General features: G+C 43.1%; 1 protein-coding gene across 3 annotated transcripts in view; it reads left to right on the forward strand.

Moving 5' to 3' along the window:
* The first annotated feature begins 4450 nt into the window (after positions 1-4450).
* KANK4 (KN motif and ankyrin repeat domains 4) overlaps positions 4451-14561 on the forward strand; it is a 79536-nt gene continuing 69425 nt past the window's right edge. For 2 of the 3 annotated variants that reach the window (XM_084852336.1, XM_084852337.1), the window contains exon 1: positions 4451-4746. The gene's annotated coding sequence lies outside the window, so the exon portion shown is untranslated. The remainder of the gene's footprint in view (positions 4747-14561) is intronic. The other variant, XM_084852338.1, reaches the window with a different exon arrangement.

The following is a 14561-nucleotide window of genomic DNA, read 5'->3' on the forward strand; positions in this document are numbered from 1 at the left end:
TCCATGTCTCAGCCTTAAAGTATCACTTCACTTAGTTAACTGTGCTATCTGCTAAACTTTATTTATCCATGCATTACAAGTTGGAATCTTAAGATTTTTGCAGTTCTTACCAATTACAAGCTTAGCAGCTCTTAAAAATTAGGGTCTGCTGCACGATGCATTTTAGGTATGTTTAAATATTTAAGTTCTAGTAGCATTATTTTAGGTTCCAATGATAAATCATATCCAACAATCTTTTGGATATCTCATTTAATTTGAATCCAAAACACTTGAATACTAGGACAAAACCGCCACATGTGCAACTGATCTGCTGCCACTAATCCACATTTCCAACGCGTATATGCACTTTATAAAACCTGTTCATTTTCTTCAGTAGCAAAATATGAACAGTATTAATTTGTAAAGGGTTTCCTTCAAAATACCACACCGAAGTTCTCCTGAAAAAGTTAATTTTCATTCATTCTCACTAACTGCTGTACCAATCAACTTCTCACAATGTTCTTTATCTAGAGCTTTAGTTTATACATTTTTAATAGGAAACTCTTAGAACTTACAGTTGTCATTAATAATTTTTTACGATCTGCATACGAGTTATGAGATGTCATGCCAGTGTGATGCATCTGGGAACATGGAACATGCAAGAGCGTTCACAAATGCTCTGATGTGTTTCTTTCATGCTACTGTATTTCAGACACATTGTACCCTGGTACTTCTGCCAAATTCCAGGATATACATTTGGGCAGTACAGCATCTACACACACTTTGGGGTTTAGCCCTAATTTTCCCACTAAAGTTTACAATTTCTACTGTTTGGGGTTTCTGTTTTACTTAAAAAATGATAATCAAGAGACTCTGGGTCATGCCTGCTGTCTCCTTTCAACATACTTGCTCCCTTTTTAAAATAAACTGCTGGAATCTAGCCTCACTTCTTAATTTGAAGAAGAAAAAACTTCCAGTAGCAACACCTCATTTTAGAAAATGACTTTTGTTGCATAACTGAGCCAAGCCACACTGTATATCTTGTGACACCAAATAGGTGCAGTGACTCAGGAGCACATTTCTAGAACAGAAAATAAAACATCTTTTTAGCCATAAATAGTTTATTGCTCAGAAACAAGCCGGGAGGTATCAATTTTCCCCTTGTTAGGGCATCTTGCTTTTAGTACCGGAGCAGCACATTGCCTGTTCCAGTACAAGGCAAAAGATTGATGAGTGGGACTTAGTGTACCTGGAACCTTGATCTTGTATTAATGAGAGCAATGCTATGCGACTGCCAAGTGCCTCCTGTCTAGGAGCAAACATAAGGCGAAAGAGCAAAGCAGAGTGCATACCTAACTGGTTAATTTGCATTGTTAGAGCAACACAAACCTGAACAGGGCCATGTCCGATCAGGCTGAGGCTTTTGCTTCATTGTGTGTGTGCATGTGCATGTGGAAAGACAGAAAGGTCTGGTCGGTTGTTTTCATGTACAAATAAACTAAATAAAACAAATGTTTTCTTAGAAATAAAGAATTGCCCACCAGTATTAAGACAGACCTTTTTAAAAACATGGTGTGTGAAAAAAATCTTTCCCCCAACTCATAAGGGCAACCTATTCAGACTTGCCATGATGTCAGTGTTTGGTAATGATCATTCAAACTTGGGCAGTGTTTCCATCTATTAAAGCCTATTGGCCAGGGTCAGGGTAGAGAGGGAGTCTATAAATGTCTGTAAAATCTAGTGCACAAAAGCCACTCCACCACCACCACTTGTGTTGTTGTTCAGTCGTTCAGTCGTGTCCGACTCTTCATGACCCCATGGACCATAGCATGCCAGACCTTCCTGTCCTGCGCTCTCTCCCCGGAGCGTGCTCAAGTCCATATTCATTGCATCAGTGATGCTATCTAGCCATACTATATTGGACACCTTCCGACCTGAGGGGCTCATCTTCCGGCGTCATATCTTTTAGCCTTGTGATACATTCCATGAGGTTTTCTTGGCAAGAATACTGGAGTGGGTTGCCATTTCCTTCTCCAGTAGACCACATTTTGTCAGAACTCTCTGCCATGACCTGTCCGTCTTGGGTGGCCCTGCACGGCATAGCTTATGGCTTCACTGAGTTACGCAAGCCCCTTCGCCACAACAAGCCAGTGATCCATGAAGGGGACCACTTGTCTTAGGTATTTTTTAAAAAATTAGGGAAGAGCATAGCTCAGTGATAGAGCACCTGCTTTGCCTGCAGAAAGCCCCAGGTTTGATCCCTGGCATCACCAGGTAGGACTGGGAAAGATTTCTATCTGAAACCCTGGAGAGCTGCCTAAACCCTGCAGGTCAATGTTGACAATATGCAACTACATGGACCAATGATCTGACTCAGTATAAATCAGCTTCCTATGTTCCTATGACCCATGATGATGATGTGTGGGTTACTGCTCCTTGAGAAAAGACTTTACTGAGCAGAATCTGGACTCAGCCCATAGCTTCTAGTGGCTGTCAGAATTCCAGTTCTGTGCATGGCAAATGAGTCTGATGGCTCTTTGTTCACCACAATGGCAGTTGTGTGCACAGGCCTTAAGCTTTCTGTAGTCATAGTGTGAAAGTTAACCTCTGCAATGGCACTGTCAAAGATGTGCTGAGCTTTTGCATTATGACATTAATGCTTTTGCACCGAGTACTTTTGGAACATATAACAGCACTTATGAAATGATAACACTGTGATCCATGTGGGTAATGGTGTTCTTTGAAAGATGGCAAGAGGCCGTTCCTGGACATGTATTGTGCTCAGATTGGTGCGATCTCTGTTCTACCATTGTGGTCTTTACAAAATTACTTCCTCCACCAGCTGCTGTCTTTACCACATTTGGGTGTTCCACCATGTACATTGAGAATATCATCACTACAGAATAATGCTATACCATCGTACAGGGGTAGGGCACCTACGGGCAGAGGACCACAGGCAGACCTATGCCAAGTAGACCTTGGCGCATTTTGCAAATCCTGCCCACTTTTGGTTCTGGTCATACCCATTGTTGGAATCTGAGAGTGAATGTTACCCACAGGTTCATATACAGTATACAGAAAAGACACAACTCTGAAGACCCAACTCTTCTGTTGGGAGCAGCCTTGCACAAGTTGAGAACCAAGTCCAGCTCTTCCAGGCCTAATTCCAGAACTGTGAAGTAGGCAATGTTCATTCTTCATACATAAAATGCAGTAGTAAAATAGTCAACGTTCACATAGGTTTCAACAATAACGACCTTCATCGTGCTTTAAAAAACTTTAGCTGGTGCAAAATGAAGTGGTTCACACATTTAGCAGGGATCAGTAGCCTACCAATTTCTAAACCCATTGGTATTTGTGGAAGATCTGGCTTTACCTGAAGCAAATTCTGCTGAGTTTATTGGGACCTAAAAATGTGAGAAGCGTGTCTGTCAACCATGCCTTCTTTTGAACTGGACACTCTGCTTTCTAATCCCAAATGAGAAGGACCTACATAGTTATAGGCAGTCGGCACATGCTCAACAGCACTACCATGAGCTCACATGATCCAAAACAGAATCCCAGCATTCAAAACAAGTTCCAGAGGCAAGCCGCATGTTGTATGAAGCTCTAGATATGGACTTCCGCTGAAATCCCTAATTATATATATATATCACTGCCTATATTTTAAATAGTTGATATGGTCTATCTTTATATGCAAATTACAGTCTCTAGATCAGGGGTGTCTAACCTCTTTCAGCCCAAGGGCCAAATTCCATTTTGAAGCTCTTGGGGGCGCATTCCAGTGGTTGATGAAGCTGACGGCGAAAGAGGTGGGCCCAAAATACCAGCATTTTTTTTATCTTAAAGCAATTCTTGCCAGTAAGTAAGCAAGTCTTAGAAGAGGCATTTCAACTTTTTAGAACAGGGAAAAACTGCACAAAAGCCGACCCCCAACGGGCTGGATTTGCCCCAGGTAAGGCCAGATTTGACCCCTGGGCCTGAGATTCTGCACCCCTGATCTAGACAGATCTTCTCTACAAGTTGTGCAGTACACCCAGAAGGGGGGAGAAAGGAAGCCTTGGTTCAAATCGCCACTTAGTCATGAAGATCACCGGATGACCATAGTTCGGTGACTACCTTCTGGCCTAACCTACCTCTCAAGGTGGCTGTTGGGAGGATAACAAATCTGGCCAAATTTGGAGGAAGAATGGGACAGAAACGCCAGAGAGAAAGGAGTGACTAAATTCAACTAACAGAGGCCAGTTCTGAGAAATGACTCGATCCTAACTTCTTCCTTTACTCGGAAGTAACAAGTTCCATTGGTTTCCGTGGGCCGAGCTTACCGCCAAATAAGCACACATGGTCCCAACGCGCATGAATGAGATACATACATTACTCTTGCATGTTTGTCTTTTAATGTAATCACTAGAGATCGTGGCTTTCTGCCCACCAGCCGGAGCAACCAAGGGAGGGGGGGAGGGGAGGCCCTGGGTTGTGTGTGCGTGTGCGTGCGGTTTTTTTTTTTTTGCAACGCCAGAGCATTGTGGGGAGATTTTTCCCCTGCAGCGAGCGAGCGGGCTCCCGAACTCCGCCGCGCGACGACGCCCCGCTTCTCAAGCGCCTCGCTGGACTCCAGAGAGCGCTGTTTGCTGGCCGACGGAGGGCAGGGGCAGCCGCCGCCGCCGCCGCCAGGCGCAGCTGCTGGACCCGGGAGCCAGGGGCGGACGGCTGCCTCGGGGCGGCTGATGGGCTCGCTCCAGCTGCAGCCACCGCCGCGGGCCGCAGGTAAAGAAACTTCCCCGCTTCTTTGTGTCGCCTTCCCCGCCGCCGGAGCTGGAAGCCGGACGCGGCGCGCGCTGCCTTCAGAGGCGAGCTCGCCGTACGGCAAATGGATGGGACCTTGATCGCCATTCCCCGGGCTGGATCTCTCCGGGGCGGGGGCGCTTTGATCGTCTTGGAGGAGCCCGGCAGCAGGGATGAGGATGGGGAAGACGAAGGGAGTGGAAGATTCAGAAGGGGCTGGTGGAGGGGGGGGGGCGATGGCGGGACGGAATCTGCGCAAAGCGAGGGCGCAGCTTCGAGCCGACTTCGGTGCCGAAATGCGAACTGGGCATCTTCTAGTAAAAGAAGGATCATGGCCATGACGATGAGGAGGAGGATCCCGTCTCTTCTCCCAGGGCAGTTCGCTCCTTCCTAGCTGCTTGCTTGCTTGCTTGCTTGCACAGAGCGGCTGCCCCCTACAGGATCATGTGCGGAGGGGATCTGCTCCTGCCCTCTTAAAAAACCAAGGACAAGAGGAACCCCCAACCTTTACAAACGCAGCTCGTCTCTGCGGCGGGAGTTGGTCATTCTAGTCATTTGCTGAGTGCAGCAGATCTCTAGTTGTCAAGCCCGCTTCGGGCGTCCACTCAAATTGCTATTGAATTCTGCTCTCCCCGCCGGCTTTGTTCAGGTCTTTAGTTTGAGCGAGGCGGGGGCTCAGACCGGTGACGTGTGAAATGGGAAGAAAGATGACAAGAGTGTCCCAGAACTAGGACAGAGTACCTTTACCCTCAGCGAGCCCCTCCCTCCATTTAAGATTTGTATCTTAAAAGTGCCCGATTGTGGAGGAAAGGTGGTGTGTGTGTGTGTGGGGGGGGGGATGGCAGGTTCTGCTGTATTTTTTAAGTACAAGCAGTGCTGTGTTGGGAAATAGTTGTGGAAAGGATCTGGAAGAGTATTTGATTCAGGTAATTTCTAGGGAGTTAAATTTACAGCTCGTGGTATCATTTTTGACATCTCAGGAACAATTTACAGTCGGAGTTCCCTTACTGAAATTGCTCTGTTTCCTCCATTAGCAATCCATTTTAATAAATAGTACTGGTTTTAGATGATTGGTCTCAGTCCTGGATAGTAAACTCCTATGAAAACCTTAAATTGAAAGACACACCTCTAGAGTCCTCAGTTCAACCCATCTGGTGGTTTGCTGGCATTGATTTATTTGAATATATAGATCACTCCAGTAGCAGAGGGGAAGTTACATATTTCATCTTCCTACAAAGAGCGGACAGATGCCAAGGGTCCACTCATAATTCCCTTCCTGCTCATTTTGACTCCTCTGTCCCAAACCAAGGGATTTTTTTCCTCTTATCCAAAGGAGAGGAATCTGGTGTGCTCCAGGTATTTTGGATCACAACTCCCATAATTCCTGATCACTGGCCATGCTGGTTGCAGCTTATGGGAGTTGTAGTCCAAAATATCTGGAGGGCACCAGTTTGCTAACCCATGCTTTAATCGAATGCATTCTGTAGATGTTTGTTACTAGGAGCGATTATAACAAGTTTTCTCTAAGTACTACCACTGCTATGTGGAAGGCTGTTTACCCCTCCAGTGGCTTTTGCTTGTTTGCTGTTTGTTTAAATAGAAGAAGTGTGTTCCTGTGCCGAGAAGTGGGGTGGGATTGGAACTGTGCATATACAGCCTCTCGAAATTCTCTACTCTGTTTATGGACAGAGAATTTAGGGAGACCATTTTTCAGAACTGCTCCAGCGAAAGAAGAAATTTTCCAACAGTTCCTCAGGCATGGGGCTCACCATGTGGCAGGAGCGCTGCTCCCCAACCCGCACCAAAGTGTGTTTGTATGTTTTGCTGCCATTGCAAGAGGCAGCAGCAACTGTATCACAGCCTGCCACCGTTTTCCATCCACCACAGTGCCCCAGACGGAACATCATGGTGGACATTGTGATGGAGAGAATGGTAACCACCGCCAAAAAAAATGGTGGAGAACATTTGGAGAAATTTCTGCAAAATGGCCTTTTCCTAAGTGGGTGAGAAAAAGAAAAGTCTAAGGAATTGTCTCAGAGAAATGCCTTCTGATAAATTTCAGCTTAGATCTAGGTTGTATAAGGGAAGTGCACACAACTTTAAAGAATAAAATAGCATAAGGGAAAAAGGTGTTCTGAAATAGAGTGCTCCAGCATAGGAGGATAACTTTCCTCTAATCCCCCACTTCTTTTTCTTTTAGGGGCTACTTGAGTAGTCATGTAGTAGAGCAAGAAAGTGCTTATCCTGGGAAGTGTTGTTTTTTTTAAGTTGTTCCTTGTGCCATGTGTGGGCATGATATGTTTCTGTGTTTTCTTGTCAATGACATCACAGGAACTGTTCAGAACAGTCACCCAACAGCTCAAAAACAATGGTGGTGCTAACAGGAAGGAGAATCACTTTTCACCAGTCATTTTGTTTCTCTTGCTTATGTGAGCAGATAAACAAACCAGGCATGGATAGTTGAGTGTTACATGTAAACTCAGGATTATTGTTTCTTGCACCCAAACAAGCCAGGATTCATAATCTTGGTTTAAAACTGGTTTATTATCCTGGCTTGCTTGGGCACAATAAACCATAATCCCAGGTTCAGATGTAATGGTAAGCTATCCATGCCTGGTTTGTTTTTCCATCCACATGTGCAGAAGGAGCTAAGTGGTGGTGAATGGGCTGCATGTACCAGCATTCTGGACATGCACATTGTGGTTTAATAAGCCAGGATTCTTAACGTAATGTGACATATGAACACAGCCAGTATGGCTTATGTATGGTTGGCCCCCATAGCAGTAGCTCTGTGTCATTTCCTCCTGCCCTCTTTCAATAACGTTTAGCAATGGAAAACCTGTGATGTGACATCATCGTGTTGTCAGTTTCCCTAGAAAGTGACAACCAATTAACTAATGGAGTAGGGGAGGGACTCACAATGTTGTTACATAATGTGTTTTGCAAAACAGGATACTCTGGGAGAAAGGAAACGGCATGTAGTGCCACTGGTTTTGATAGCAACAATGCATTGGCCATAATGTGTAGTTCCACTCCAAGGGCTGGAGCATAATGATCTAGTTTGAAAAGTGTTAAGATGAAATCTTCACTGGGCCCTCAAGCTATGCTTGAAGGTGAAGGGAAAGAATTTCGAGAGAACCGACACGAGAATGGACATGTAGAACTATTGAGAGGACTGTCTCATGTAAAATCTAAACCTGTATCTCTCACTGTTGTTCCATGCCATTTCTTAAAAATATATGGATGGATACAGACTGAATCATACTTCGAGTAGCCCTGCTGAAATGAATGAGACTTGATTTAGCCATTACTGATTTAAGACCCATTGATTTCAGTGGGTTAACTCAGAGCATGACTAAGACTAGATCCAACCCATAGTTGACACAAAACGTTTACCTGAAGCCTAAATGAATACTTATGAATAAAGAGTACTATTTTCACTGTCTTGTCTTGCTACAACATTTAAAGATATTTTAAATAATATTTAAACAATAATAATTTAAAAATCAATAACTGTATTACGTTTGTCTGTTTTCCCCTCCTTGTTTATGAAAGAAGTAGTTTGGTTAGATTTACAGGCTTATTTGTACAAGTGAGTGTGGGGGTGTGAACAAATGGAGGGGAGCTAACTGAAGCATATGAAGTTTGAATTGGGTCACTACATTGTGAAGGGTTCATAGTGGGGAATTTCTAATTCCTGTGAAAGTTGTACTTCCCACACTCTCAGGCCTCTGAGAGCCAGTTCAGCCAAAATACTTAGGCGCATATGGGAACCTTTAATATCAACTTTAAAGCATTGTGACCATTATAATTCAGGGGAAGGGGGATTGCCTTAAAATTGCACTATAATGGAACATTAAAAAGCAAATATTGTGTGCTACTAGTTTCTTTCAACTTAAGAAAATGAGGCAATCCTGAAAAGGGAGCAAATAATTTTTACTTTTTTATTGTGAACACACCCTAATTTTTTAAATATAGCTGAAGTATAGGTGTATTATGGATTGGCTCCAGGATCTGCCTTCCACAAGGAAGGGCTCTGCTTGTGGAAGGTCCTTCTGCCCAATTTGGGGGGATTCTCCCATCCCCACACACAGCTCACCCCATTCAGCAGGGTCTCCTGACTCTAGCATTTTCAGGAGGTTGGAGGGTCTACTGTGAGAAGGAGAAGGTGAGGAAATCCACTTCTGTCAGCACAGTTAATTCAGCATAAATCTGGATCCAACCTTATAAGTATGAGTATAACATACTATTCATCAGAGGCAACTAAAAATAATTCAAAAGAATCAGTATGGTAAGATTTTACAAGCTAAGATTATACACAGCTACATCATACTATTAAAAACCGTTTTAAAAAAGACTCAATGGGAACTCACTTACCACTTCTCTCAGAGCTGAGCAGTTCCAGGGGTAGTACTTTCGTGGCTTTGGTTTCCTTTGGAAAGAGAGATGGATTATGTATTTATTTATTACATTTCTAATCTGCCCAATAACTAGCGTTCTCTGCATGGATCACAAACAGTTAAAAAACTAAAGTATCATAGCATTTTATCACTGGAGATTTCAGGCATTTGTGTAATATTTGAATATATTTACAAACATACAAGTTAAGCTTAGGTGGAGGCAGTCAACATAGTGCTTCTACAAACAGCAAACCCACTGACCCCCTGCCAAAAAAGCCACTTCTGTTGTCCCCTCCCTCACATGTACAGCCCCTCCCCTCAGCTGGAGAAAGTGAAGAGGGTGAGTCATCTTCTCTGAGCACTGATGGCTCTCACCTCAGCCCTCCCCAACATGGTGGTCTCCAGATGTGTTGGACTACAACTCTCATAATTCCCAGATAGTGGAGATGTTGGCTGGGAATTATGGGAGTCCCACACATCTGAAAGACCCCAGGCTGGGGAAGGCTGCTTTAGCTATTTCCTAGCCAATCTGGGCCATTTCCCTAGTGATAAATGTGGCTGGCATGTTTGACCACTGACTATTATGGACTTTAAGCAATCCTTCTGGCCCCCTTAACCCTCACTTTTCCATATCCCAGACCACCCGTCCCAAACCAGATGCCTTTCAGATGTTTTGCATTAGAACTTTCATTAGCCCCCCACGGGCAATGGTCAGGGATGATGGGAATTATAGTCCAAAACATCTGGAGGCCACCAGGTTGGGGACAATTCACAGCACTCAACAGAAATTATATAACAGTATAGATGGAGTAGACTTGTTCTCTGTTGCTCCAGAGAGCAGGACTAGAACAGATGGATGGAAATGGCAGGGAAGTAGATTTCAGCTAAACTTTAGGAGAAACATCCTAATGGTAACAGTGGAACAATCTGTCTCAGGAGATGGTCAGTTCTCCTTTGCTGGAGGTATTTAAACAGAGTTTGTATGGTGATCTCTGAGGGATGCTGTTGTTGTATCCTGCACTGCAGATCCTGCATTGAGCAGGGAGTTGGTTCTAGATAACTCCAAGTTACCATTCAACTCTGTTCTTCGTATTGAATTATGTTCTCCCCCAACTCCATAAAAAAACTTCAAACCCCACTGTCCTATGACAGTTCATAATTATAGTTTCAATGAAACAATGCGTGTGCCAACTCTTATTTCAGTTACTTGATAATAAACTCATTTTATCAATTTTTGTTGCTTTAAAAAGGATATGTAGATCACATGTATGTATGTATGTATGTATGTATTTTATGGGTAGCCTGCCCTTCTACTGCATTTGAAGTGTTCAGGGCAACTTACAATGGTTTAAAAAAACACCCACCCTATGAACAGTAACATCCAACAGAAATTAAACCTCTAGTTATTCTTGAAAGAAGAAAACCTTTCAAATATTTGTAAGGGAATTATTGTAAGGTAATAACCAACATTCCTTCCTATCTCCCTTTAAAAAAAGTCTAATGCACAATTCCATAATGGAAAAAGTATCCATTCTACTCGGTGGTTACTACTTATTACCTGAATGAGGCATTCCATTATCTTTTGGGAACACATTTACAAGAAAGTAATTACACAAGAACCCTTTATAAAATCACATTTGGTTTCTCTGCTCTTGAATAATAATGTAAGAAGAGCTATGCTGGATCATACCAAAGGCCTATCTAGTCCAGCATTCTGTTCCCACAGTGGCCAACCAAATGTCAATGGGAAGTCCACAAGCAGAACATGAGTGAAACAGCAGCCTCCTGCTCATATTGCCCAGTAATCCTGCTAAAGCCCACCAAGAAGACTAAAAAGAGAAATGGATCTCAGATATACATATTAACTCATCAATACTGGAAAGATACATTCCTTTGGATGTTGGACAGAGGCCCCATCTACACATGCCTTTTACTCCGGGGCGGCTGCGAGTCGAGGTCCTCGGGACAGACGACATAGTCACCTCTTCGCAGCCATCTGTGGTTTTCTCCTGGAAAAAGTGGATTTCCAAGGAGGCGTTTTGCTGCAATGTTTTTCATTTGCTGCGGGTTTCCCATGGTTGAGAGCCATCTGTCCCTTCCCCAAACTGACTTTGCATTTTGTAATGGGTATGCTGTAGGTGTGCGTGGTGCTTGCATCGCTCTGTGATGCCCCTTTACTCCCCCCGTCCCTTCCCAGCTACGCAGTTACAGAGGCACAGAGAGGCGTTTTCATTTATTTAATCATACTTTCTCACATTTTTGCAGCTTCGTATCTTTGCAGTGGTTGCTTTTGGACTCAGTGCCCAAGGGCCAGGGGGGTCTTGCGGGAGGACCAACTTTGCGCCGACCACCATTTCGGAGCAATGGGTAGGCATGTACTGCTCATGCTTGTAAGTGCAAACCATTGCCAGAGTCTCAGGGAACTGACAAACAGATGGTGTGGAAATGAAAGAGCACATAACACCCACTTTTTACCTAATGAAGGATGGAAAGACACAACAGAACCCCTAAAATACAAATCAGCCACTGAAGTGTCGCACCCCCACGCTCACGGGACTGCACAGCTGCACATGAAAATATAATGGTCCAAAAAAGGGCATGGAGAATCTGTTAGGGAAGCATGCAGTAAATAGTGATCTTTGGGTTTTAATTGTGCATTGCTATATATGTACCACATCTCCTTAATATTCTTGGTCCTTTTATTAGTAATTAATAGTGCAATCCTATTCATGTTTACTCAGAAGCAAGTCCCATTGGGTTCAGTGGGACTTAATCTCAGGTAAGGTACAAGATTTCTCTGTAATTGTTATTCCTTACAAGCTGATAACGAAAGTCAGTACTGTAAAACTAAAAGCTAATATTGGTTGATACCTTTCCTTAAAGCCAAGCCATTACTTGGTCAAAAGTCAGAGTATTGATCACAATATTGGGTGAAATTTTCTCTTAACCTTAAGCATATCCTTCTGACTTGATATGAGGCATTATTCTTTGTTAACTCCACAGTCTCTGTTGGGCATCCCCTACCAACTATATTATCCTGTAATTTAGAAGCCTTCAACCTAAATTCAGGATTGTTAGAATAGTTCCTTGTGAAACATAAAAATAGACTTTTAAAGTATCTGGGTGTGAACTGAATAGCTGTATCTTAAATATGTGTTTCTTTCAGTAGGTTTTCTTTACACTGTTGTAGAGAATTTGTGACCTTTTTGCACAAGAATGTCTAGATAGTTATTTTTCTTAAACATAATTAATTTCAAAGAATATGTTGTCATCTCTGTGTTCCTCTCCATATCTTTCAAAATAGCTATATTTCTCCACCATGAAATAAATACATTGTCTGTCTGCTTTCCACCACCAAAAGATTAGGATATTTTGGTATAGGTTATCAGAAGAACAAATATGCCAGGGAGAGCAATCCTATGGCCTCTAGACAGCATCTAGATGGCCATAGGATTTTTCAGTTTCTAGGAACGGAGCTCAGTTTCCCAAAACCGCACTCCCTGCTCCCTCCCCCCCGCCAGCACGGTCCTTCTCCATCTCCACAGTGCAGAGCGGGTGAAAAGGGGGTGTTCCCAGGGGAGGGGAGGAGACCGCGGAAGCGCCGTTACAACACTTCCTATGCACCATCTGGCCTCCCCCTCCTCCCACTCCAGCGTCCCAAGCTAGACAGCCAAAATCGTCTGTCCAGCCACAGATGCAGGGCAGCTGGAGCACAGAGGAGAGCAGCTCTTCTGTGCTCCACTTGCCCTGCATTGAATAGTCGGCCACCTCTGAGTTCAGAGGTGGCCGACTATCCTGATAGGACTGAGCCCTTAGTTTAAATTCATTCAAAGTCGTATTAACCTTTAAGGTCCTTAATGGCTTGGAGTCAAGTTACCTGAAGGATTGCCATCTCTTGTATATACCTACCCAGACTTTAAGATAGTTTTCAGAGGCCTTTCTCCAGGTGTCCCCACCAAATGAGGTGTGACAGGTTGCTAGGCAGGGCCTTTTCAGTAGTGGTGCCTCAGCTTTGGAATATCCCCCCTAGCGCCCACACTATGAGCCTTTCAACAAGAGGCATTTATTGTGCACTCATGATTCTTCCCTCACAGTAGTTTGTAAATGCTTTACACAATGCTGTCATCCTCCAGGGCCTCTCCTGTTCTTTGCAACTATTCTAACGTTGTTTTTAATTGAGGAGAGCCTGGTATTTCTCGGAAAGGAAACCCTAGTGTAGTTGAGCAATTCTGTTATACCACAGCAGCTCCTAGAGGTTACGTAATGGAATATATAGAAAGGCATAGAAGGAAAAACCCCAGTAAAAAGATGTGCAGAGATCAAATATTTATCTCACAAAGAATCCGGAAGCAGAAGGCTTGGTGAAGTGGTAGGTTAAAAGCTTTATGTAGAAAATCCCTATGATCTTTTTGGCACTAATTGAGAACTTTTTATTTTCTCAGGCTTTAAAACCCTAATAACTTTTTGTGCTTTTCAGATTTGTTGCACTAATGGTTTTTGCTGTTGATTTTACTTTGGTTTTCTGCTCGTGCTGGTTTTATGTTGTTTTTAGATTTTATGGTTGTGTCTTAGTGCTTTTATGTTTTTAAATGTTTACGGTAAACCACCCAGTTAACTTATTGGACGGTATAAATATAATGTAAAAAAAAAAGGGGGTGGAAGTTCATGTGCCATGGTGAAGCCTGTGGCTATCCATCTAAGAACATAAGGAGCCCTCTGAGATCAGACCGAAGCCTGTCTAGTCCATTATCCTAGCCAACGAGATACCTGTGGGAAGCCCACAACTAGGATATGAGGGCAACAGCCCTTCCATGCTGTTGTACCCCAACAACTGCCTCTGAACATAAGTTTTCAGTTATATAGAAACTTGTACTTCTGAGCCGATAGCTTCCCAGTTTTACATTCTCCATCAGACTAAGAGTACTCTCAATAACTGTCAATGTTTCCTGTTGAGGAATACGAAGATTTTACTTAAAAATTTACCAAGACAACATTTTCTTATACATCATTCATGATTCTTCATTTGTTAATGAAATGATGCTTCATTTTTCTACAACAGCAAAATACATATTGCAACATTACATATTGCAAAATACATATTACAATAAAAAGTAATAATGTTTCACTGTAAGCTATATATATTATTTGGGAGCCCTAACAGGCACTGTTTTATTGGTTTTGTTGGTATTTGTTTTTGTTGTGTGTGGTTTTTTTTACCCTTTATCTCTTGGTGATGTTTGTTTATCACCATTTTGGTTCCTGGACGGGAAAAATGTCTGCTGGTGAGTTGAATACAGAAAGAGACTAAGCAAATCAAAGCCTTCTTAAGTGGCAATCTGCACTTGGCAGAGTAGAATATATGCAGCTTCCATTCCAAAGCATTTGGGCCATTAATCA

Source organism: Heloderma suspectum, chromosome 4, assembly GCF_057233095.1.
Source record: "Heloderma suspectum isolate Gila_16-S chromosome 4, 16-S_ref, whole genome shotgun sequence".
NCBI lineage: Eukaryota > Metazoa > Chordata > Lepidosauria > Squamata > Helodermatidae > Heloderma > Heloderma suspectum.